Source organism: Numida meleagris, chromosome Z (genome assembly GCF_002078875.1).
Source record: "Numida meleagris isolate 19003 breed g44 Domestic line chromosome Z, NumMel1.0, whole genome shotgun sequence".
NCBI classification, from domain to species: Eukaryota; Metazoa; Chordata; class Aves; order Galliformes; family Numididae; genus Numida; species Numida meleagris.
This window is the reverse complement of record NC_034438.1, coordinates 60,784,036-60,810,389: the sequence shown is the minus strand read 5'-3', so window position 1 is coordinate 60,810,389 and position 26,354 is coordinate 60,784,036. Positions and strand designations below refer to the sequence as shown.

Below are 26,354 nucleotides of genomic sequence, written 5' to 3'. Positions count from 1 at the left end.
CACCTCCTCATCCTCCCTTCACGTGTAAAAGCTAAGATTCACAGAGCAATCAGCCTGGCCTTGAATGTCTCCAGGGACAGGGCTTCTACCACATCTTTGGGCAACCTGTTCCAGTGCCTCACCACCCTCACTGTAAAAGACTTTTTCCTCATATTCAACCTAAATCGCTCCTCTCCTTAGTTTGAAACCATTTCCCCTTGTCCTGTCACCACAGACCCTGCTAAAGAGTCTGTCCCCTTCTTTCCTGTAGCTCCCCTTTAGATACTGAAAGGTAGATTCTGCCTTTCTTTTAGTCTGATACTAATCTGCTCTTAAACTTTGATTAATCCACAACCAACCAAACAACTAACACTGAGAGCATCTATTACTTCAAGGTCAAAAATATTACTATCATAAATTTGCAGTATTTTGACCTTATATGAAAGTAGAGATGGAAAAGAACACAAAGATATAGGAAACAAAACAGTTAAGGTATGTAAGGAGCACACATTCATAACTTTAAAGCAACGCTTTGGAATACTTTTACAATTTTACAAATAATCAATCATAATTTATGTACACCCATATCATTTTGCTATTGGAGAAAGTATCACGTTACTTCACACTAATTTTAAAAATGCAGTTATTTCCTTCCTCTCAACTATTTTTCACAAAGCGACAAATTCTTAGAACACCCATTTTCAGAAATACTCTTAAACAATTTAGCAAATTTACTTCAAAAATAACTCAGTAGTCAGGGAAAAAAAAATTGGATTAAATTATTCGGTATACCTCCCACATGATACATTCATACTAGAATACAAAATTCTACTCTAGTTTTAGTGCTGCTTTCTCTAGATAGTCAAGAGTGATAAAAAAAATTAACAGCTGACATCCACCCACATGGCAAAACATATCTCATCCTGAGGCACACTGTTATGCATGTAAGAGAGCACCCATATATATATTCAGTTTCCCAGCACCTAAACTGTTTTGAGAGTGAATCACCTTCCACAACTGAACAGACTTTTATCTTGGTTTTCCTTATTGCAACATACTAAAGGGGCAGATTTACTTATACTTACAGACTGGCTGAATACAACCTTGAGTACTGTTGCTGATTGTGTATTGTCTGAGTAAAACGCTACGACAGTATGACAGTAAGCAACATCAATAAGGTGTAGGCAAAACACAAGTAAATATATAATTACAAGGAGAAAGAAAAGGACAGTATAACGTAGTTGTGCAAGAGCCACTTCAGAATCCCAGTGTGGCACAGGCACACTAACTTAGAATTTCTTTGTGATCATGGCAGCTTACGATCAGGAATCAATATTCAAAGCAGTGTAAATACAAGATTCTTTGCAAATAGAACAGCTAAAGTATACAAATTGAAATAATCTCCAGGCTTCCACCTTTTCTTAGAACAAGTAATCCTAATATTCAAGTGAAAGTATGAGGAATCATACAATCCTGACCATGTATTGTCACCTCACTGCTGAAGTAGAATCCTGAAGAGAACTGTCCAGTTCAGAATTTTTATTTGACTTTAACTAGTATGTACTTATCAATACTTTCCTACTGAAAATATATTGCAGGTAACAAAAATATCCAGTTTATTTTCTATCATTTTTTGGAACAATTGCTTTGCAGAACACATCTGAACACCTGAAAAAAAGCAGATGAAATATACAAATAAACATACTATTTCCATGTTACAGAAAAAATTATGAAAGAAATTGTATCACTTCTGTGCCTTCACTTGGATTATTACAGCTACATCTTACATGCTTTATCACATATGCCTGATTGGTTCAGTCCACACTTCTGCCTTTCACTTGTTTCCTCACTTGGAATCAGGGGGAGCTAATATACTAGTTTTTATACTTGATTCTCTTACTAGTTTACTTGTAATTCTCTTGTTAGTTTTTATACTTAGTACTTAATTGGCTGAGAGATTTGGGGCTTTTCACCCTGGAGAAGAAAAGGCCCTGGCAGGACATTATAGCAGCCTTCCAGTACCTGAAGGGGGCCTACAGGGAAGCTGGGGAGGGACTTTTTATCAGGGCATGTAGCAACAGGAGGAATGGAAATAGCTCTAGCTAGCGGGAAAAGAGGAGATTTAGACTAGATATTAGGAAGAAATTCTTTACTGTGAGGGTGATGAGACACTGGAACAGGTTGCCCAGCAAGGTTGTGGATGCCTCCTTCCTGGAAGCATTCAAGGCCAGGCTGGATGGGGCTTTGAGCAACCTGGTCTAGTGGGAGGTGTCCATGCCTACAGCAGGGGGCTTGAACTAGATGATCTTAGAAAGATCCCTTCCAACTCAAACCATTCAACGATTCTCTATCCTGAGGTTAAAATGATTAAATGACATTTTGGATGGGGGAGGGATGGAAAGGAGTGAAATCACATGATATGCTGCTGGTACTTCTGTTGGTTTTTTTTTTGTTTTTTTTTCCAACTACCCGTTTCAGCAGAGAATAAAGGCAGTAACAGCATTAGAGAATTCAACTTATATAGACTTATAGTGGGAGCACTTATCTTCTAAAAATAAGAATTCAGAATCACAGAATTACAGGAGTTGGAAGGGACCTCAAGAGATCATGGAGTCCAACTCCCTGCTAAAGCAGATACCCTATAATAGGTCACACAGGTAGGTGTCCAGATGAGTCTTGAATATCTCCAGAGAAGGAGACTCCACAACTTCTCTGGGCAACCTGTTCCAGTGCTTCATCACCCTTACTGTAAAGAAGCTCTTCCACACATTAGTATGTAACTTCCTATGTTCAAGTTCTAGGCCATTGCTCCTTGTTCTATTGATATGCACCACTGAGAAGAGCCTGGCCTCATCCATTTGCCTCCCAACTCCCTTTAGATATTTATAAACATTTTTCAGATCCCCTCTCAGTCTTCTGGCTCTTTCAGGATGCTCTTCTGAGAACACAAGAGCTCTCTGTCCCTCAGAATAAGAAAGCAGGCAGGGGAAGCAGGAAACCAGACCTGCTGGGAAAACTGAGGGAAAAGAAGGGCATGTACAGACAGTGGAAATAAGGGCATGTCACCTGGGAAGAATATAAAGATGCTGCCTGGACTTGCAGAGCTGGGATTAGGAAAGCCACGGCACAGATGGAACTGAACTTGGTGAGGGATATTAAAAACAACAAGGCTTCCACAGGTACAGAGGTCAGAAGAGAGAGGCCAAAGAGAGTGTACCCCCTCTGCTAAATGAGAAAGGAGAATTGGCTACAACAGACATGAAAAAGGCTGAGGTATTCAGTGAGTTCTTTGCCTTGGTCTTCACTGGCAGCCAGGTTTCTCACATCCCCAAACCTCGCATCCATAAACCTGAACCTCCAGATGAGAACTAGGGGAACGAACTCCCCCCCAGTGTAAGGGCAGAGCAAATCTGAGACTGACTCACGAGACTGAATTTGTACAAGTCCATTGGGCCAGATGATATGCATCCCAAAGTCCTAAGGGAACTGGCTGATGTGGCTGCTGAGCCACTCTCTATCATATTTGAAAAGTTGTGGCAGTCAGGCAAAGTACCCGGGGACTGGAAAAAGGGAAACATCACTCCCATTTACAAGAAAGGAGGAAGGAGGACCTAGGGAACTACAGGTTCGTGAGCCTCATCTCCAGCAAGTCATCCCCTAACCTGTAACCTTTAAACTGCCAACTTAAAAACTTCCATCAATAAAATTGTTTCACTACTGAACTTTGATCAGTTAAATTTAAATATGGCATTATGTATATACACAGAATTTCAGGACAACAATTTTTATTCTAGTACTGAATATTTCTCAAAGACTCAATAGAAAATTATAAAATACAGAATTATAACTGGTCATAAACAAGAGTCATTATGAATTTAAGTCTTACAGTGGTCAGTATTGAATGCCTACATGAGATGAAAATCAAAGTACTGTATAGTGTATATATTTAATTATATAGATAGATAAAGATGAAAATGTAATAAAACACCATTGTGAGGGAAGGATACACACAAACTTCTTTTAAACATTCAAAGGGAACTTCTAGTCAAATATCAGAAACTGACAAATACTCTTCCACTAATCAACAGATTTTGTCACTCATTTCTCTACAATCAAGTTCTTACCTCTGAATTGCAATGTTGTCAATTCTTGTTTGCTCTCTGACTTTCCTTTAAATAAAAAAAATTCCTCTATAAACGTTATATTCCAAAATGGCTGCAGATCAGATGTCCTAATGAATACATGGAAATTACCTTAAGAATGTGATTTGTGAATATGCATTCTCCAGAAAGTTCCAGCTATTAAAAAGATAATCTTTTTGTTTTAGCATACATAAATTCACAAGAGACGTCCTGCTGTTCATATGGATGTCCTCTTCTTCATGCACAGAGTAACCCCTTAACACCTCAGAAACAAGGGAATGAAAGCATCTAGTTTCTTTCAAACTGATGCGTATTCAGAAACAAGGAGAAGGAAACAATACATAATAATTTATTTTTATGAATGTCAGGAATGACAGTGCACTTCAATTCTGTAGCCAACTCAAATTATATCTGAGCCAAATATTTCATTTTAAGAGTCCTGTTAAATCTTTACAAAGACCTTGTTTTATGTGTTCATGAAATAACTCACTACTTTTTAGCTTTCAGGAATAGTAATTAAATTAGCATGAATAGTACCAGAAAGACACTCTGTTAAAATTCATCTACATTGCTGCTGGAGTATTTATTAGGTAGTAAAATATTTAAAGGAAACCAACAACTACCACAATTCAAATTATGTTTTGCCTAAGAAAGACTTTCCTATAGCACTTAGTGTTATTGTTTTGTCACCATGTAGAAAAAAAAAAGCATCTAATCCTATTCCTAATCTTGAGCAGAAATATTTCTTTTCATTAGATGGCTGAATAAAATCACTGTATTCACTAGATAGTCCCTGTAGTATTTTATCAGTTTGTACAAGAAAATGGTACTGTTTATTGCAGTAATTGACATTTTCAACATTGGCACATACAATAGAAATGTTAGCACCACTTGCAAGCTAGTTAGCTCTTGATATATTAGTGACCTTCAGAGGTCCTTCAAAAAAATTCTTTTTCCCTAGCTACTGCTATAACAGCTGGAGACATAACCTCCCCCATTTTCTCATTATGATCACATACCCTCTAGTGCTCCTTCATGTCAGCATCTCCTAACTCGTTCCAGCCCAACTGAGTTAGCAGATAGCTATCCTTTACATTTTTAACACTCACCTCATTCGTTCCCCTCCCCCACTCTTTTGCCTCCCTTAAAATTCATTTCTATTCTCTGCTTTAGCGGACAGTCACAAGCATCAAAGCTTTCTGCCTGTACTGCAGCATCAGTTCAGGCTTAGTATGGTATCAGTGCATCTGCTTCCAAGGCTCAGATTATATTTGGAACACGTAAACGTGAGCTGCTTGGAACATTACATATCCCATCACACTTAGCATCCATTATATGCTCCTCCCCTAAGTAATTCAGTATAGTAGCAATCTGACAGCTTATCATCTTGCAAGTTTCTCTGTAAAAGAGACCGTATACCAGGTACTTCTTATATTAAAAGGTATTACTACATAAAAATCAAACTCAATCACTGGATTTTTCCTTCCCTATGAGAAAGTAACCAGCAAATAAGAACTGTACATGTGGACCTGACCTCTTCTGTTTTTGAAATAAATGTATAGCCTATGAAAAAAAAGAATTCAGCATGCTGCAAATAACAACCATTAAGATAATAAATTAACCTGTGGTTCTCACTATACTCTTAAATGAGGACGTTTTAGGAGCAAAAGCCACAGAAAACAATGGTAACTCAAATGAACTCAACTGTTCATTTCTAGTGTGGATACTGTTTCAAAGAGTCAGTATCCCCAGAGACAGATGAAGGGAACTCCTGGACGTTTCTCTAGAGGAAGGAAGGTAAGATGCAAGCACTTTGTAGAAAGCAAACAATCACCAATGTCACTAATGTCATAATCCTGGATTTTTTTTATTTTTTATTTTTTTAATTTTTAAGAGATATCGTATATACTCTGCATTTGTTTGCAGGTATCTTAACTCCAAGTCAAACATTTACATAAAAAAATAGAATTATTGGAAGGTTCTATTTTCTTTTTTTTTTTAATTTCTCCTCCATCTGATGTCATTGATACAGGAACTATGAAATAAGTATTAACTGATTATCTAATTTATCAGTTATTTATGTAGGTCACTCCAAAAGTAATGCCTCCTATTTATTTCCATGGAAACTACAACAGATAAAGAACACAATAACACTAGTTGACAGAGCAAATTCTCAGCTACTAAACACTTTTACAGCATAGTCACCACTATTAGCTACACAGCAATGAACTAGAGCCTGTGTACTCAGCTTGTAAAAATCTTCACAGGTGTCCTGAGTGTGGCTTGCCTTTAACATCACTGTTGCCAATGATGAAATGCACCACCCACATCTATTGGCTGGTCTCCATAAATGTTCAGCAAGCATCAATGCATGTCAATGGGTGCCACTTTTTCCACATGGAGGAATTCAGTGACACACCTCTGCTTCATCCACACTTCCATGTCAGACACCGTTTTGTCAGACCGCACCTCTGCTGCCATCTGTCACACAGCAACAACACGTAGCGGAATACTGTGAGGAAGGTTCATTCTCTACTGCCATACCACCAACATCTGCCTCTGATGTCGTAAGCCAATGTAATAAAATAGAAGGCATTAGTTTCAGAGCAGCCCTCTATAACTTCCTAAGGTGAATGCAGTTCAGCCTCCTGCACCTTCTTTCTCTGGAAAAAACTTTAAGATTAAGATGCAGAGCAGAAGACAGGTTTTTCATTCTATGAACTGTAGAATCTCTCTGCTTACAGGCATTACATGAATTGTCACAGATCAATGTTTTATATTATTTTTCCTCCTATTCTATTTTAGGGGTCTGTCTTTTTATCTTTTATGAAACAACTCTTTTATTGAACTGAGGCCCAGAGTAATTTTTTTCTTACATTTAATTACATGCTTGCTAGATATTTCCTCAATTTTTACCTAATATGCACAGAAATAAGAGGATAATCACTGTCTTTCTTTTAGAAGTTAGTACTTAGGGGTAGGGGTTCCTACATACATCTCTTTAGGGACTATGGGTCCGGATGAAAGTCTTTTTTCTTCTCTTGGTTGACATTAACATGTCTTAAGTAAGGCAGAGGTTTTTTCCACAAGCTTTTAAGTCGCTTCTTTTGAATTAAAACCCAGACTTGACTCTCAGTGAATAAGAAATTGGTTGGATTGTCTCAGCCAGAGGGTTGTGGTCAATGAATCTATGTCCAGCTGAAGCCCTTTGACAAGTGATGTCCTGCAGCTGTCCATCTTGGGACCAGTGTTCTTCAACATGTTTATCGAGAACAGCCCTGCAGAGAAGGACTGAGGGGTTCTGGTGGCTTGACATGAGCCGGCACTGTGTGCTTGCAGCCTGGAAGGCCAACAGAATCCTGAGCTGCATCAAAAGAAGGGTGGCCAGGCGGGCAAGGGAAGAGACTGTCCCTCTCTGCTCTGCCCTCATGAGGCACAATCTGAAGTACTGCATTCAGACCTGGGGCTCCCAACATAAAAAACAATGTGGTGCTGTTGGGGTGGGTCCAGAGGAGGCCATGAGGATGAACAGAAGCCTAGAGCACCCCTCTTATGAAGAAAGGTTTAGGAAGCTGGGCTTTTTTTACATTGGAGAACACAAGACTTCAGGGAGATTTCATAGTAGCCTTCCAGTACTTGAAGGGAGGTTATGAACAGGAGGGAGATCGACTTTTTACATAGGCAGATAGTGATAAGACAAAGGAGAATGGCTTTAAACAGAAGGAGGGGAGATTCCATTTAGATGTTAGGAGGAAATTCTTTAATCAGAGGGTGGTGAGGCACTGACACAGGCTGCCCAGAGCAGCTGTGATGTCCCATCCCTGGAGGCATTCAAGGTCAGGTTGGATAGGGCTCTGGGCAGCCTAATCTGGTAAGCAGCAACCAGTCCATGACAGGGGTTTGGAATTGGATGGCCTTCAAGGTCTCTTCCAACCCAAGTCGGTCTGTGATTCCATGAAAACAAAACTAAGCCTAACTAAATGAGTTCCTGCCATCTAATATTCATTTTGTTTTGTTGTTTTTTTTCCCTAGAAATGTAAAGTCCAAACAAAGCACTTCAATTTTTCACCGTGTAATCTGTCAGAAATAACATCCTCTCTGTTCACCCCAAAGAGACTCTTAGGAAATCAAACACATTGTGAACTGTTTTTCAATGGAATTAAGAAGAGATAAATGCTTTTTCATCTTGAGAACTTCCTGATAATCTTAAGCCTTTATAATTAAAAAAATTCTGAATCCTCAGTTTCAAAACAGGGGAAGCTAAAGATTTAAAACTGTTCACTTAGTCCAAGACTTGGCAAGACTGCCACCAAAGATCACGTTAAGTACAGACACACACACACAACAAGCCAATAAGCTAATTTTTATGCAGGTCAAAGAGCATAAATCCATACAGACAGCAGCTGCTGTCTGAATGTCAGCTGACTCCTTCAAATCTAAACCACAGATTAAGGAGAAATCCAGACCTGGACTTTGTGTAATCAGCTCAACTGCTTTAGCTAGCCATAAATTGCAGCATAAAGTGAAAACTATTCCATATTTATACTTCACATACCAGCAGTAGAATGAAGACATTTCAGAATGAAAGACTCCTTGAGGCTGAGGCTATTATGGGACTCATAAGCAAAAGACTTCGTATTTCCTCTGAAGTTCTAGGCAACGTTCAAATGATTGCTGACTATGATCCAAAGCTTAGTTCTGTGAGAATAGTTGCAAAATCACAGCTAAACTTCCAAAAAATGTGATCAATTGTCAGAAAAAGCTACAGGAAGGCTCATAAAATAAAGCCATGAAACACAAGAAAGTTAGAATTACAGATAAAGGTAAGGTTATTATTAAAAGTGCATCAGCTTCAGATTGCAAGAGGAAAACAACTTATACAAAAGTGTTCCTAGAATTATAACAACATAAGTGGATTTGTAAGAGCAGGCACAAAATACTAACAGAAGAAAATAAGACAAATAGAGCAAGTAGTTATTTCATCGTCGCTTTACTCTTGGAAGTAGAAAATCCTACATACTCACTATAATTTTTAAATCAAAATAAAAATAGAAATTCCTTTCCAACTGAAAAATTACTCATCTGCTTTGAAATAAAAGCATCTATATAATCCCAAATGGTGAGTAACTGAGGACTTCAACTTTTTTGCACATTGATATATATCAATATCTTCAGGAGAAAAGCTTATCCATAAGCTTATCATATGTTAAAACCATTCTTACACATAATGGTGATGGTATCCACAGTATTAATGTAACACAGCACTATCAACATTGTCAAAATTAAAAACTGCAACATATAATAAACATACATTATCTTAATCACATCTATCACCAACTGAGGTATGCTTCCATACAACATCCAGAACATTGGTTTACTGATGAAATGCTTAACTGAAAGAGAAACAGATGTGAAAAAATATTTACATTCTCAAAGACACTGTTCTCAGTGGGAGGCAAAAAAAAGCACCACCCAAAGCACAATTTAAAAACAAACAAACAGGAAGTGTTTATTGTACTGTCTCTTTACATTCCAGGGGTTTTAATAGGTGTTTATATATAACAGTCACATGTCCTTTGGAGACTAATTCACAGAACTATATATTACTACAATCTTATTTTTATTTAGCAAGCAATTCAGGTACACCCATAAACACAGGCTCACCTATATAAGGCTATCCCCAGTTTGGAAAGCAATTCAGTACACATTTGAATAATACCATTCATCTGTACACCAAAAAGCTTTGTTGAATCCAAGCTTGAATGATAACACAAAACCCAAGCTAAAGCTGTTGATCTCATAGATACGCAGTACTCAATCCACTGTGATTTACATCTCTAGACTCTTCTCATCCGTTTTTTCCCAAATATCCTTCCCTGACATATTTGTCTCCTGCTTTGCCTCTGATTCCTTCCTCCTACCTCTCTGAAATTACTGCCCATGGTTCAGAACTGAATACTGCAGTTTAAGGCACTGCTGGAAATTTTTCTAGTTTTGAGTTCTTTTCTTACAGGATCTGTACTTTTCACAAGAACTTCTAACTGATGTGGTATTTTTATAGATTAAAAAGTAGTTGTTTAGCACTTAGACAAGCAGCAAGTCATACTGCTAAGCAGAAAATGGTATATTTCTAATTTTGTCTGGTGTTTCTGTCTACCTATCCACACAAACAAACAGATTCCTAGGTATTCAAACATACATATAGTATTTTTAATAATCAGGTTAATTGTAAAGGGAAATAGATTTAAGAAAGGGACAGCAATGTAACATTCTTTGGTTATTTAATTTTAAGAAAAAAGAACATTAGTTATGCTGCACATATATATGCATATGTACATACATACACACAAGACGTTCTTCAACATCTTTATCAAAGACATACATGATGGAATCGAGTGCACTCTCAGCAAGTTTGCAGATGACACCAAGCTGAGCAGTGCAGTCAATACATTGCAAGGAAGGGAAGCCATCCAGAGGGACCTGGACAGGCTGGAGAAGTGGGCCCACAAGAACCTAATGAGGTTTAACAAGGCCAAATGCAGGGTGCTGCATTTGGGCCAGGGCAATCCCAGGTATTTATACAAACTGTTTTGTATAAATGAGCCAGCAGTGTGCGCTGGCAGCCCAGAAGGCCAACTATGTTCTGGGCTGCATTAAAAGAGGAGTGGCCAGCAGGGAGAGGGAGGTGGTGGTCCCCCTCTACTCAGCTCTTGTGAGGCCCCATCTGGAGTACCGCATCCAGGCCTGGGGGTCCCAGCACAACAAAGATGCAGAGCTCTTGGAATGAGTTCAGAGGGCCACCAATATGACCAGAGGGCTGGAGCACCTCTCCTATGAAGAAAGGTTGAGGGAACTGAGCTTGTTTAGTTTGGAGAAGAGAAGGCTCCAGGAAGACCTCATTGTGGCCTTCCAATACTTGAAGGGAGCATATAAACAGGAGGGGGATCGATTGTTTGTGAGGGTGGATAGTGATAGAACAAGGGGTAATGGTTTTAAACTGAGACAGGGGAAATGTATGTTAGGTATTAGGAGGAAGTTTTTCCACACAGAGAGTGGTGACGCACTGGAACAGTTTGCCCAGGGAGGTTGTGGATGCCCCGTCCCTGGAGGCATTCAAGGCCAGGCTGGACATGGCTCTGGGCAGCCTGGTCTAGTGGTTGGGGACCCTGCTCTCAGCAGGGGGGTTGAAACTCGATGATCTTTGAGGTCGTTTTCAACCCAGGCCATCCTATGATTCTATGAAGAACTGGTAAAGAATTGTATTTACTAGAAAACAAGTTTACTAGCAAAAGGTTCTTCCTTCAAGTATGAAGAAGCCAAAGACTACTCTGTGTAGTGACCCAAAAAGAGACAACAGGCACAGATATACAGAATACAGAAAATTCCATTTAAATGTAAGGAAAATACTTCTTTACTGTGAAGGAGATTGAATATTTGAATGGACTGTCCAGAGAGGCTGTGCTATCTCCAGCCATTGAAATACCCAAAACTCAGACAGACACGGCCTTGAGCACCCTGCTGAAGAGAAGTGGGACCAGAATGTATCATCTTCAGAGATACGCTTCAACTTCAGCTAGCATAGGGGTCTATGACAAGCAGGACAGAATCCTATTAAAATTCTATCTCATGGTATTCCAAAAGACAATATCCATTTACTATCTACTTAAAATATTTTTCCAATCTTGAATTTCTGTAAACCTTTAAAGAAATAAAAATCATGAGATCTACTACATACTGGTGTCAAATTTTAAGCTGATTTTAAGATGGTTAAGAAATTTAGTCTAGTCAGCTGTACTTAAAAATAGAAATTCATATGTTCATTTCTTCCTTTTAAATGTTACAAGACAGCTGTATTTGACAAAACATACAGATCTTCAATAGCCAGTGAAGTGGTTTCTATAGCAGTATGGAGTTTAGAGTAGTGAAATACTGCAAAGCAGAGCAAATTTGAAAAGAACATGGAAAAAACACTGGATAGTTGGCCCTGTGATCCAGACTGACACTCTCTTCACAAAAAAGTTTTGTTATCCACAGAAGGAAGATATGAAACCATCACTCAGACCAATACAGGTACAAGTTTCTGCCACAACAGAATCACCCACCTGAGTGACATGAAGAGCATCCTTTCAGTGACACTCTTAACTGCAAACATAACTCCACCACTGGGTAGTAGGAATATCCCACTGAAATTGAAGACTCCCCACTGGAACACAGCTCCACCTGGATTGCCACAAGTCAGTGGGGCTGGATGGGATCCATATGAGGGTGCTGAAGGAGCTGGTAGAGGTGATCACCAAGCCACTTTCCATCATCTATCAGCATTCCTGGCAAACCAGAGAGGTCTCAGATGACTGGAGGATTGCCAGTTTGACTCCCATCTACAAGAAGGATAGTAAGAAGGATCTGGGGAATTACAGGCCTGTCAGCCTGACCTCGGTGCCAGGGAAGGTTATGGAGCAGATCATCTTGAGGGAGATCACACGGCATGTGTGGGACAACTGGGGGATCAGGCCCAGTCAGCATGCATTCATGAAAGGCAGGTCGTCCTTGACCAATCATATTTCCTTCTATGATCTAGTGACCCACCTGGTGGATGAGGGAAAGGCTGTTGATGTGGTTTACCTAGTGTCAAAGGATTTCCTGAACTCTGTCTCCCACAGTATTCTCCTGGAGAAGCTGGCAGCCCATGGCTTGGAGAGATACACTCTTTGCCAGATAAAGAACTGGCTGGATGGCCGGGCCCAGAGGGTGGTGGTGAATGGAGTTAAATCCAGACTGGTGACCAGTCACGAGTGGTGTTCGTCAGGGGTCGGTATTGAGGTCTGTCCTGTTCAGTATCTTCACTGATGTCCTGGATGAGGGCATTGAGTGCACCCTCAGTAAGTTTGCAGACAACAAAGTTGGCAGGACTGCCCTACAGAGCAACCCGGACAGGCTGCACAACTGGGCTGAGGCCAATGGGATGAAGTTCAACAAGACCAAGTGCCAGGTCCCACACTTTGTCCACAACAACCTCAGGCAATGCTACAGGCTTTGGGCAGAGTGGCTGAAGACTGTGTAGAGGAAACAGATCTGAGTGTATTGGTTGATGCTCAGCTGAACATGAGCCAGCAGTGTGCCCAGGTGGCCAAGAAGGCCAATGGCATCCTGGCTTATATCAGAAATAGTGCTGCCAGCAGATGCAGGGAAGCAATCGGCCCTCTGTACTCAGCCCTACTTGAGGCCATATCTCAAGTATTGTGTTCAGTTTTGGTCCCCTTACTACAAGAAAGACATCAAGGCCCTGAACCGTGTTCAGCAACAAAGCTGGTGAGGAGTCTGGAGCACTAGCTTTATGAGGAGTGGCTGACAGAACTGGGATTATTCGGTCTGGAGAAGAGAAGGTTCATGGGAGACCCTACCATTCCCTGCTACCTGAAGGGAAGTTGCGGCAGGCCTCTTCTCTCACCTAACTAGCACTAAGACTAGAAGGAATGGCCTCAGGTTGTGCCAGGAGAGATTTAGATTGGACATTCAGAAATAATTCTCTGAAAGAGTGGTCAGGTGCTGGAATGGGCTGCCCAGAGAGGTGGTGGTGTCATCGACCCTGAAGGTCGTCAAGAAATGTTTAGATATTGTACTGACAGACATGTTTTAGAGGGAAATATTGGTGGCAGGTGGACAGTTGGACTGGATTATCTTGGAGGTCTTTTCCAACCTTGGCGGTTCTATCATTCTATTCTATGATTAAGCCTTTGCTTTGCTTCTTCACCTGAGTATGTTCTGACACATCCTACAGCAATAGTCACTGAGTCAATGGTATGGGACAGCTGCTTATGGGCACTGACAAACACAGAAAACGGCTCCAAGGGGCTGTCAAGACAGCATTAAAAATAGCCTCTGGTTTTGGGGAAAAAGATAAAAACAAGAATACATTTCAACTCTAGTCATGTGACTTGCAAGTAGAGCTAGGAGAGGAAATGCAATGTGGAGGCAAGAACAGTTTCTGGCATACACCTTCAATCTCAAGAGACGAGAAGCTCCTGTATCTTACACTTCACATAAAATTTAAAAGAAAGACATTCTAGTGTCAAAGAAGTTACGCATGAGAACTTAAGGTGAAAAATGATATTAAACACAAAAGGAAAAAGCGACTGTGGAGAAACTGAGCTGCTTATACCTATCTTTGCCCACATTAGTACAAGTGGACAAATCTGTCTTTGAATTCTGACACAGAAATGCCACTTTAGGAATCCATGTATGATTCAGTAATATCTGCTGAGAAACATAATTGCCCCTACCAAAGCAAAAACCAGCAAAATTCCCACTACAAAAACTCACACCTTGGACTCCAGGCACTGTTCCCCATTTTGAGAAATCAGCAAGACAACCTGTTTGACTCAATTAACACGGCTAAATGCTACAAGAATAGTAGTAATCAAGTAAGTTTAAAGGACTATCAGTCTGCTGTGGATTGTATAGTTTTAGATTAGAATAAAATGTTATTCATCTTATATTCTGATCAAGACTTGGCATAAATAACATTTGATTCAATCTGAGTATCAACAGAAAAAGAAAATTAGATTTTTCTGCATCAGGTTTCCAACTTTTCAAGTCTGGCTACTTTTGTACACAAGAACTACTTGCTCTACAGTAATGTGGCACTCTTGATCTGGATTAAATACACAGTATTTCTGCAAAGGTAGCCACTCTTACACTTGAGCAGTCAAAATTGCAAGTATCACACAAATCTAGTCAGGAGTCAAATTTCCAACTGTGAAATGAAATTCCATGAAGCAATTGAGTATGTACAGTCAAAAAATCTCCACCACTATCCCTATGTGCAGTCTGTAATAATTCCCTTACATTGAATTGTCATTTACAAAATGAACTGTTTTAAAGGAGAGTGTGACACTAGCGACAAGCTGCTGAAACTGTCAAATTATTCAGAAAAGCTTTACATAGATCTCCTCAAGACACAGAGTAAGACAAAGATGAGACGTGAAAAAAAGATAACTTCTCAAGCAATAGAAATTTCATGGTATTTGACAAATACATCAAGCATCTGATAAAATTTAGAGCCACAGAGGATTAAAAATGACAGGACGTCCACCCAAGTTGAATTCCAGGGTGTACTCCTTCAGACACTTAAGAGGACTTTCTTTTAAATCTTGAAAACAAATATTAAGCTGATTTTAAAAAGTTAGAAAATCTGTTAAAGTTAAGTTCTACATATGGATTTTGGAATTCCTGGTTCTACACAGACTTCATGCAAGATACTGGACACAACCTCTGTACCTAATGCTCGGACATTAGAATTTCCATACTGTCATGAACACTTAGGCTTCAGTTTCCACTTAGAGCCAAATTCACAGTCCACTGACTCACAGATTTGACTGGGAGAATTGACTGGCTTCCAGACTGGGAAAAGAAAGGGAGACACCTACTGACTAGAACTATAACACTACTCCTACCTACGATCATGCAAGATTCAGAGGAAACCAAGGCACGCTTTGTGTCCTCATTCCCTTTTGCTGCTGGACTCACACTCTGTCTCACACTCAATCTGTCCCAATCCCTCCTAGATTCAGTATTCTAACACTAAATCCATACTCTGAGGGATACAAAATGCCTTTTCACACTGGCAGAACATTTATGGGCAATGTTAGGTGATTGATGAGGAGCTATGTGGATTGTACAGAAAGTTCAGTTTAAGTATTCCAAGAAGGGCAAATTTGCATTTTTAAAATACAAGGTGGCAATTTCAAGACCCAAGGTAGTGCAATCTTTAATAAAGACCCACATTAAGTTTAAGCAGAGAGACTGTCACAAACTTTTAACAATATGTAACTTCCTTAGAAGGAAAGTACTTAAGCAGAAAGGTCCAAGCCCTAAAGCTTTCTGAAGAACAATGTCTTTCAGACACCTGCAACATTAGGTGAAGGATTTACTGACATCCAACATACCAACCCAGTTTTTAGCACAGGATTCATGTTCAAGAGCCTGTTTTACAGAAGCCTCAAAGGAGAACTCTCTTGATTGTTTCACCATCCACAACAGCCCAAAAATGGAATTGACAAAGTTTGTGCAAAGCTGCAAACATAGCTCAAGCTGTTTTTTTTTTTTTTAATCCTACTGTGAATCTTAAGCACATTGACACAACTTGCAGCTGTAGATCTGTTTGTGATGTATTTTGAATATTTTGAAGATCCCCTGGAAGGTAAGCTAGATTCTTATTATAGAATGACATTTACTCTGGAATACACTGTGCACATTTTCCCCCTCCACAGAAATAAGATGTCTCTACTATAAGGCAATGTTTACTTTCAGTCTAAGGCACAAAGGGAAAAATACATCCTGTATTGAGTTTACATGGCAAGTTTTCTGCAGGGGAGTGCTGAAGGTTTCTGAGAAGCTAGGTGCCAGTTCCAGCTGACTACTGTGGGGCTCTCTGGACTGTTTGCAGCTTGTGGAAACTTATGAAACTACAGTTAGGCAGTAGTTGAAAAAGCTTTTAAAACACAATTCTACTAAATAAATTAAGTGCAGCATCTTCTGTATTCCCACTATGAAAAAAGGATCACTGAAATGCATCCTCCTTCCTTTGACCAACAATTGACTGCAGACTTTCTAGCAAAATGAGCACATTAGTTCTTCTAATAAAGATGATGTGAATCATCTTCTTCACAGATTCATTTTAAGTTAATATTCAACACTGCCTGAATTACACAGCAAATTCATAAGCAAGTCCAAAATTCAACTCAGGTTATAAAACTTATAAACCATCCACTACCACTAATAACCCCACTAAACCATGTCTCTCAACACTATATCTAAACATTTCTTGAACACCTCCAGGGATGGTGACTCAACCACCTCCCTGGGCAGCCCATTCCAGCACCTGACCACTCTTTCAGAAAAGTATATTTCCTAACATCCAGCCTTAATCTCCCCCGGTGCAACTTGAGGCCATTCCCCCTCGCCCCATCACTAGCTACAAGAGAGAAGAGGCCGACCCCCAGCTCACTACAACCTCCCTTCAGGTAGTTATAGAGAGAGATAAGGTCACCTCTGAGTGTCCTCTTCTCCAGACTGAACAATCCCAGCTCCCTCAGCCGCTCCTCATGAGGCCTCTGCTCCAGACCCCTCACCAGCTTCGTCAACCTCCTCTGAACACGCTCCAGGGCCTCAATGTCTTTCTTTCAGTGAGGGGCCCAAAACTGGACACAGTACTTCAAGCGCGGCCTCACTAGTGCTGAGTACAGAGGGACAATGACTTCCCTACTCCTACTGGCAACACTATTTCTGATACAAGCCAGGATGCCATTGGCCTTCTTGGCCACCTGGGCACACTGCTGGCACATGCTCACCCGAGCATCGACCAATACCCCCAGGTTCGTTTCCTCCACACAGTCTTCCAGCCACTCTGCCCCAGGCCTGTAGCATTGCCTGGGGTTATTGTGGCCAAAGTGCAGGACCCGGCACTTGGTCTTGTTGAACCTCATCCCACTGGCTTCAGCCCAGAGATCCAGTCTGTCCAGATCCCTCTGTAGTGCCTTGTTACCCCCAGGCAGATCAACACTTCCTGCCAGCTTGGTGTTGTCTGCAAACTTACTGAGGGTGCTCTCAATGCCCTCATCCAGGACATCAATAAAGATATTGAAGAGGACAGGCCCCAGCACCGACCCCTGGGGAACACCACTCATGACTGGTCGTCACCTGGATTTAACTCCATTCACCACCACCCTCCAGGCCCGGCCATCCAGCCAGCTCCTTACCCAGCAAAGAGTGTGTCTGTCCAAGCCACGGGCTGCCAGCTTCTACAGGAGAATACCGTGGGAGACAGCATCAAAGGCTTTGCTGAAGTCTAGGCAGACCACATCAACAGCCTTTCCCTCATCCACCAGGCAGGTCACTCAATCATAGAAGGAGATCAGGTTGGCCAAGGAGGACCTGCCTTTCATGAATGCATGCTGACTGGGCCTGATCCCCCAGTTGTCCCACACATGCCGTGTGATCTCCCTCAAGATGATCTGCATAACCTTCCCTGGCACAGAGGTCAGGCTGACAGGCCTGTAGTTCCTCAGATCCTCCTTACAATCTTTCTTGTAGATGGGAGTCACACTTGCAAGTCTCCAGTCTTCTGGGACCTCTCCAGGTCCAAGTCCAAGGAAGCAGTTTTGCTGTCCCCACTAAGAACTGAAAACTCTACCATTCCACTGTTGCTCTGTCCAAGACAGCCCCCGACTTCCACATCTCCCACTAGACCTTCCCTGCTTGTGAACAGTAGGTCTAGCAGGGCACCTCCTCTGGTAGGCTCTCACCAGCTGCAGAAGGAAGTTATCTTCCATACACTGTAGAAACCTCCTAGACTGCTTCCTCTGCACTGTGTTGTATTCCCAGCATACATCAGGGAAGCTGAAGTTCCCCATGAGGACAAGGGCTGGCAATCGTGCAACTTCTGCCTGCTGCTTGTAGAATGCCTTATCTGCCTCTTCATCCTGGTTAGGAGGTCTATAAATAGACCCCCACCAGGACTTCTGCCTTATCAGCCCTTCCCTTGATCCTAACCCACAGAGATTCAACATTGTCTTCCCCAGCTGCAAGCTCAATAACATCAAAACACTCTCAAACATAGAGAGCCACGCCACCACCTCTCCTTCCTTGCCTTTCTGAGGAGCTTATAGCCATCCATTGCAGCACTCCAGTCATGGGAGTAATCCCACCATGTTTCTATAATGGCAACTAAGTCATAGTTCGCCTGCTGCACAATGGCTTCCAGCTCCTCCTGTTTGTTGCAGGCATTGGCGTAGATGCACATCAGCTGAACCACTTGCCTCACCCCTAATCCCGCTGTCTCTCCCCTAGGCACACCTCTAGCAGGCCTGGTTTTATCCCCTTCCCCCTTCTTATCTAGTTTAAAGCCCTCTCTACAAGTACTGCCAGCTCTTGGGCAAGGATCCATTTCCCTCTTTGAGACAAGACAGATCCATCAGCAGACCTCAGGCCAGGTACTGAGTAAACCATTCCATGATCAAAGAACCCAAAATTCTTGTTTGCACCAGCCTCTCAGCCATGTGTTTATAAGATGGGTTTTCCCACCCCTCTCAGTGTCCTTCCCTGTCACTGAAGGGACAGAGAAAAATACCACTTGTACTCCTGTTCCCTCAACTAACTGCCCCAGTCCCCTGAAATCATTTTTGATAGTCTTCAGCAAGATTTTGATAATCGTCAGCAACCTCATCATTGCCAGCCTGAACTATTAATAAAGAATAATAATCAGAGGGGTGGATCAGACTGGGGAGTTTTCTAGAGATAGCCCTGACCCGGGCCCCAGGGAGGCAGCACACCTCCCTACAGATAGGGTCAGGCCAATATATAGGGCCCTCTGTTCCCCTCAGAAGGGAGTCACCTACGAAGATCACCCTTCTGTCCTTCCTGGCAGAGGCAGTCTTGAGGCATGGAGTTGACCGTCTCACCCTAGGCAACTTTGCAGGCAGACTTCCGCCTGCATCCTCACTCACCTCTCTCTCAGGTTCCAGGGCCTCAAGCCTATTACATAGAGGCACCTGGGGAACCAAGGCAGGCTAGGATGGGGGTTGCTTGCATCACCAAGATGGGACTTGTTTCCATTCCTCCTCTTCTCCCAGTTTGTTTCCCTCAGCTCAATTATGGCAGGTGAGAGGATCTACCACTGATCGGGGGGTATCACTCCCGATCGGGGGGTGTCTTTCTTGCAGAGAGTTACATCACCAGTTTATCTCCCGCTCACACTCCCTGATGGTTCTTAATTTCTGCACCTCCTCCTTGAGTTCCATTACCATACTAAGCAGCAAATCCACCTGCTCACACCTCACATAGGTGGAATCCCTGCCACCCTCCCCCAGCAGCAGCAGGCTCAGGCACTCCCTGCAGCCTGAGACCTGAACAGCCACATTCCTGGTCAGGCCCTCCGTCTGGCTCACCACAGTCTTCTTGGGGTAAGCCCACAGTTTGGTGGAGACCATGTTTAAACCTGTGGTCTCAGAGACTGCAAATGGGAGAGCAGGCCTCATGAGCGAAGAGGGACAGCACTTACACACCCTGCTGGTCGACCCACCTCTCACACCCACTGCAGTACAGTATGGGCAGCGGGGGCTGTGCTCACACACTGATTATCCCTCCATGCTCTCAGCGGGCAGCAAAGCTCTTAGCTAACTATGCATGATCTGTGGGCAGACCTTGAGGCTGTTAACAGCCTAACAGCCAGGGCTCAAGGTCAAGATTAAGATTAAGAGTGGGTAGTGCCAGCTCCACCCCTGCTAGCTCAGCAGCCTGCCCACAAGGTGCCAGCCCCCTGGCATGAGAACAGCGCTTTTCCTGGCTTCAAAATGCCTTAAGAACAGCTTTTTTGTTGCTCTTTTAGCTTCAGATCCCTTGCCCAGTGCAGTCTTACCTGCCCCGAAGATGGTCTTCTCAGCAATATATTATATTTTTATATAATATAAATAATACATATATTTTTTATGTTTATATATTGATTATATATTAAATATATTAATATATTTATATAATATATAATTTTTATACAGAGTACACTTATTTTTTCTTCCACAATCACTTCCTTTTTTTTTTTTTTGAAACCAAGTCTTTTCACAAAATACTAACAATACTAAAATAAAAAAGTAATCAATTTAAATATCAAGGGATAATGTGCCTGTGATCAACCAAGGTTTCCAGACTTCCCATTCAAATTAACAACCATCTGCCTTAATCTCTCCTCTCTACAATATTATTTCATCCATGCCTAACAAAGTCAGAGCTCTGTCTGCCTGCCAGGGCTCTGCAACAGCAGTAGTAGTACTTCAAATACTATCATGAAAACTCTGATAGTCAGATTCCTGACTATTAGCAAGAGTTTAGTCTCCCAGGTGCTCATCTTTCCAGTGTCATCAGCACCAATACAGTACATGACTGCTAAATTTCCCTTCCATACATAAGCAACTTAGATATCTCATTAAGTGTACCTCCTTGGCAGCAGGCAAGCTTCCAAGCAGCCCTCCTAGCTATCTGCCTAACACAGTTTCCAACTACAGCCACCTGCTTCCTCTATCCTTAAACACTCCTGACTTATTCTCAGCACAAGGGCGTACTGGCATCTGCTGGAGGCTGAATAATATCTAAAGGACTTGATCACTTCTCAGCAGGCCGTGCTCATTCCACAAGGCTTACATCCTCCTCACACTGTAAGGGTCTTCACAATGAAGGCAGATACTGTAACATCCTTGCCAACATCACCGATGAGCTTCTCCAATTCTTCACACAGTTTTAAATCCAGTTAGTTTCACTCTAGATGAATAAACATACTCTTTTATTGCCAAAAGCACCTTTGATGAAGTACACATACAAAGCTGTGGCAGGTGATTATTCACATCTCATACTGTGGAAAATCTCAGCAGCTAGCAAGATTTTAAGTAATAATACCACACACATTCTCAGAATTTTTAACAGTTTAGCCTCTCCCCTTTTCCTTCTCTGCTCGATGAGTTAAAAATCATAGAATCACAGAATCACTAAGGTTGGAAAATACATCCAATTTCATCTAGTCCAGGCATGTCCAACCTGTGGCCCACAGGCCGCAAGTGGCCCAGCACCGCTGGCAATGCTACCTCAAGTGATGGCACGTAACTGCGTGCATCTTGACACACTGGCTAAACACAGGGGTCTGAACAGTGAAGAATATGCAGCCATGCTTTTCGTTCTGATAAAGGAATCTGAAAATAGAATCACAGAATCCTTAGAGTTGGAAGAGACCTTTAAAGGTCATCTAGTCCCACTCCTCTGTAATGAACAGGGACCCCAGAGCTTCATCAGGTTGCTCAGAGCTCCCTCCAGCCTAGCCTTGAAAGCTTCTAGGGACAGAATTTCCACCACCTCTCTGGGCAACCAGTTCCAGTGCCATACCATCTTCAATGCAAAAGACTTCTTCCTAAATCTCCCCTCCCTAACTATGAAACCATTTCCCCTTGTCCTGTCACCACAGACCATGTTAAAGAGTTTGTCCCCTTCCGTCTTACAGACGCTCTTTAGATACTCAAAGGCCGCTCTCAGGTCACTCCAGAGCCTTCTCTTCTCCAAGCTCTCTCAGCCTGTCCTCACTAGAGAGGTGTTGCATCCCTTCGTAATTTATGTGGCCTTCTGGATGTGCTCCAACAGGTCCATGTCTTTCCTATACTGAGGACTCCACATCCAGATGCAGTACTCCAGGTGATGCCTCACCAGTGAAGAGTAGAGGGGCGGGATCACTTTCCTCACCCTGCTGGCCATGCTGCTTTGGATGCAGCCCAGGATACGTTTCGCTTTCTGGGCTGTGAGGGCACATTGCTGACTCATGTCCACCTTGCCATCCACCAGTACTCCCAAGTCCTTTTTGGCAAGGTTGTGCTCGATCCCTTCATCGCCTAGCATGTACTGACAGTGGGGGTTGCCCCTGCCCAGGTGCAACACCTTGCACTTCATTTTGTTGAACCTCATGAGATTCTCCTGGGCCCACTGCTCAGCCTTTCTACGTCTCTCTGGATGGCATCCCATCCCTTGGCCATGTCAACCACAATACACAGCTTGGAGTTTCAAGACTGCCAATAAAAAATTATCAATTTACCTTTGTGAGACCATTTTCAGTTGATATAAATACATGACCTATAAATTTTCAATGGAATGTATAGAGTTGCAACCAGACATTCAACTCAAAAATCTGCTCTTGTCTCTTTCCCAGACTTTCAAAATCTCTATAGTAGTAGAGAAAAAAGTCCTTCACTTCCCAATCACTTTTTATGTAATTGTTTTACGGCAGTAAACACATTTTGAAAATTTTTGTCAAGGATGAAGTGCAAGAAGAGTAAAATTTCATCAAAAATCTGATTAACACCTTGCGACCTCATTAAGAATTGCAACCACTGACATCAAACCAGACTGGTGTTTTAGTTTCACAAAAACAAGGTCAAATATCCCATTAGTTTTATGGCTTTGTTCTTCTCTTTTTTTCTGTGGTTTTAAGAAAAATATTTTAAATGAAAATGTTTTGTTACATATATATCAACAATACTGTAGATTTTGCAAGAGCTGCTCCGAAAGTAATGCCTCTTATTTTATTAAGTTGAGCCATGACATCAGAGGCAGATTTTGGTGGTATGGCAGCAGAGGTTTAAACTTTCAACCAGTATTTCATTAAATTTCATTGTCATGCAACAAATGGCAGTAGAGAGGGCAGTCTGACAGAATAACGTCTGACATGGAAGTATGGATGAAGAAAAGCTGTGTCACTGAATTCCTCCATATGAAAAAAATGGCACACATTGACATTCACCAATGCTTACTGAATGCTTATGGAGCCCTAACAGTAAATGTGAGCAGAGTGAGGCGGTGCGTGGTGTATTTCAGCACTGGTGACAGTGGGTCATGCAGGCTCTCATTCACTGCTGGCAAAAAGACATAGGTAATGGTGGTGGCTAATGGCAGCTGAAAAATAGTATTTTGTAGCTGAGAATTTGCTCTATGAAATATTGCTGTCGTGCTCTTTGTATCTGTTGTAGTTTCCATGGAAATAAATAGTGAGTAGCAGTAAGAAAGAATTACCTGAAATAATTTATCAGCAAATCACATTCAAAAGCAGAAATATGCAATATATTATTGAAGATGAAGAAGATAACCCTGGAAATCTAAGCAATTATATTAATGGATTTCTTAAAAGAGAAAAAGAATTCTAGATATAGAAAGCTGCATAGAGATTAAAAGACTAGATTCAAAGATTTGTAGATTTAAAAACCAGAAGGTACCACTGTAATCACCTGTTCTGACTCTCCCTCACAGTCCAGGAAATTTCACCCAGTAATTCCTTTTACATGCCCCACAGTTTGTGTGTGAGTTAAACAGTGTTTTCAAAAAGGCACCCAGTGGAGCATTAGCTATCTAGGAGATGGTAATAATCCATTCTGCCACCTTATTATGCTCATTATAATTACTATACATCATACTTCTAATAATTTGAGAGGTAGCTTCTTTCCTTCTTTGCCAAAAAGGCAATTGAGTCTATTTCTCTAAACTCTACGTGCATGGTTTTCTCAGATCCTGGACTGGATAGCATTACTGTAGCCTGCTAATGGGCTGAGGTACTTCATTTCCTAGTATGTACTTTGAAAGCATACAGAGAAAGTTGTACAAATTTCTTCACCAGTTGTGAAACAGATGACTCCTCTTGAAAATTCACATTGATTTATGCATGCATAGAAAAGATCTGCAAGATACCAGCTCGATGATTAAACTACTAATTATAATAAAAGCCTGTATCTGCATCACTGTAGAAGTCATATACAAGATTTCTGGATTATTTGGAAGTCAAGAAACAGATTTCTGTTAGAAGGAACAAAAGATTCAGAGTCCATATATTCAACATAAATCCTAAAGTAAACAATGACACCTACCTCTGTCACACATTTCTCAGAATTAAGTCTATCAGAAAACACAGTAGTATCAGGTTTCAGTACACATATGAAAGACAGTGACTGAACTCTGACAGTGATAGATTAATATTTTCTACTACAGACTGCTTAGTATCTATCTTTGAAACTAACAGCCTTACCGAGTAACACAAAACTTGTACGCCTGGGAGGTCAAAGTCCACTAACAGCAATGTAGCACCAAGTCACCACTCTCCCAACCAGCAGGGCAACACCATCTGGTCTATGCCAAAAAAAATTACAATAGCATTAGGAGAAGAACTGCAACTGAACTGACTAAAATTATCCCTGAATAGACTTGTGATGTAAAGTAGAGAGTAAATTTTTAAACAGTGTTAATGACTGCTTTTGTACATTTGCTGCCTAGGAGATTTTACCTGGTCTTTAGTGATATGAAAGATGTTGGCTTGGCTCAAAATCTCACTGCTGGAGTGCTGCTGTGCTACTCTGATCTTTACACTTCTACTCAGCATCAACAAACACCACACAATCCACTGCCTGAAGAGAGCTGCCTAAAAATAAGTACATGTTAAAAAGGGGAAAATACCAACAACTGTATCCTTCTAAGTGGCTGGTGACCACCTAGGGTAAGCAGATTACCATACAAGAAATAAAGCACCACTGTAGTATTAATTACAATTAGGAATGAGACCTGGCAGAACTAAACAGCAAGGGAAGCTAGCAAAAAGAGGAAAGCATCCTCCAAAACGCTTAAGTGCTAGCAAGTGAAGAAAACAAGAAGAATTGTAACTCTTACACTTAAAAACATAACTAGACAGAGGAAAAAATCTGAAGCACAAATAACAAAACCACAACTAAATCTACTAATGGGGAAAATGGTGTGCTAGAGATCTGTATTGCTAATTAATGCTCAAGGGCTAAAGAAGCACTCAAAAAAGAAGAAGTCAAATTGAAATATATCCTTTCTGCTGTTACTCACAGCCTCGTTAGGTTGCATGTCACCATCCGTTTTTTTAATGTAGGCAGCACAAGGTCTGTATGATCTTGTGGACAAAATCAGCAGTCTCAACCAGGGTCTAATGATACTCAACTCACATACAATCTCTAAGAGAAATTTATGACAAAAAAAAAAAAAAAAAGATGGAGCTACTAATGATTAGGCTAAGCTCCCGCTTAAAATTTCCTTGAGTGGAAACTACAGTATCTAGTTATTCCTTACTCTACTTTCCAAAACTGATTTTCGAACAAGAAATGCATGCAGCTATGTCTCACGGCTGAGATCTGCAATGCAATCAGCCCACCTTTACCAACGTGCCATGTAAACAAGCATAAACATCTAGTTTGTCTGCCCTTTCTTAGATACTATGTGAAAAAAAAAAAACTGTAAAATTAATTGTCTCTTGGAGGCAAACAGAAAAATGCAAGCATCAAACCCTCTGGGGAACAAAAAAAAAAAACCTAGGTTGTCTTTAGAACAACACATGCAAAGAGAAGATGGATACTCTGCCTTTCCCAAACACCAATGATAGGGTTTGGAGTTTTTTTGTTTCTTTTGTAGTGTCAGAATTTATATGTAACTTTCAAAGTAAAATATGCCAAAGTATACCAATAAAAGCTGGAAATACTGAATGTGCATCCAGTTCCTTTCGATTCATGAACAGTGAAACCCATTCCCACATCCCTGCTCACAGCTGAGGGAACAACTCCACCCCTCCCCCACTACCCCCACCAGCGACAAAAATGGCGCTCAGAGGAGGACGCGGGCGCCGGCGCCACAACCCCGGCCCCGAGTTCCGGA

At 41.4% G+C, this 26,354-nt stretch overlaps 1 long non-coding RNA gene across 2 annotated transcripts; it reads right to left on the bottom strand.

Annotated features, from left to right (window-relative positions):
• On the bottom strand, positions 1,489-26,354 carry LOC110390089. Of its 2 annotated transcripts, none has more exons than XR_002433532.1 (5): positions 26,163-26,354; positions 24,973-25,107; positions 24,718-24,818; positions 4,104-4,210; positions 1,489-1,647 (listed from the first exon to the last, which is right to left on the bottom strand). It is a non-coding gene; the product is annotated as an uncharacterized LOC110390089 (long non-coding RNA). The 2 variants fall into 2 exon arrangements; XR_002433533.1 differs by having other exon boundaries at positions 4,104-4,148.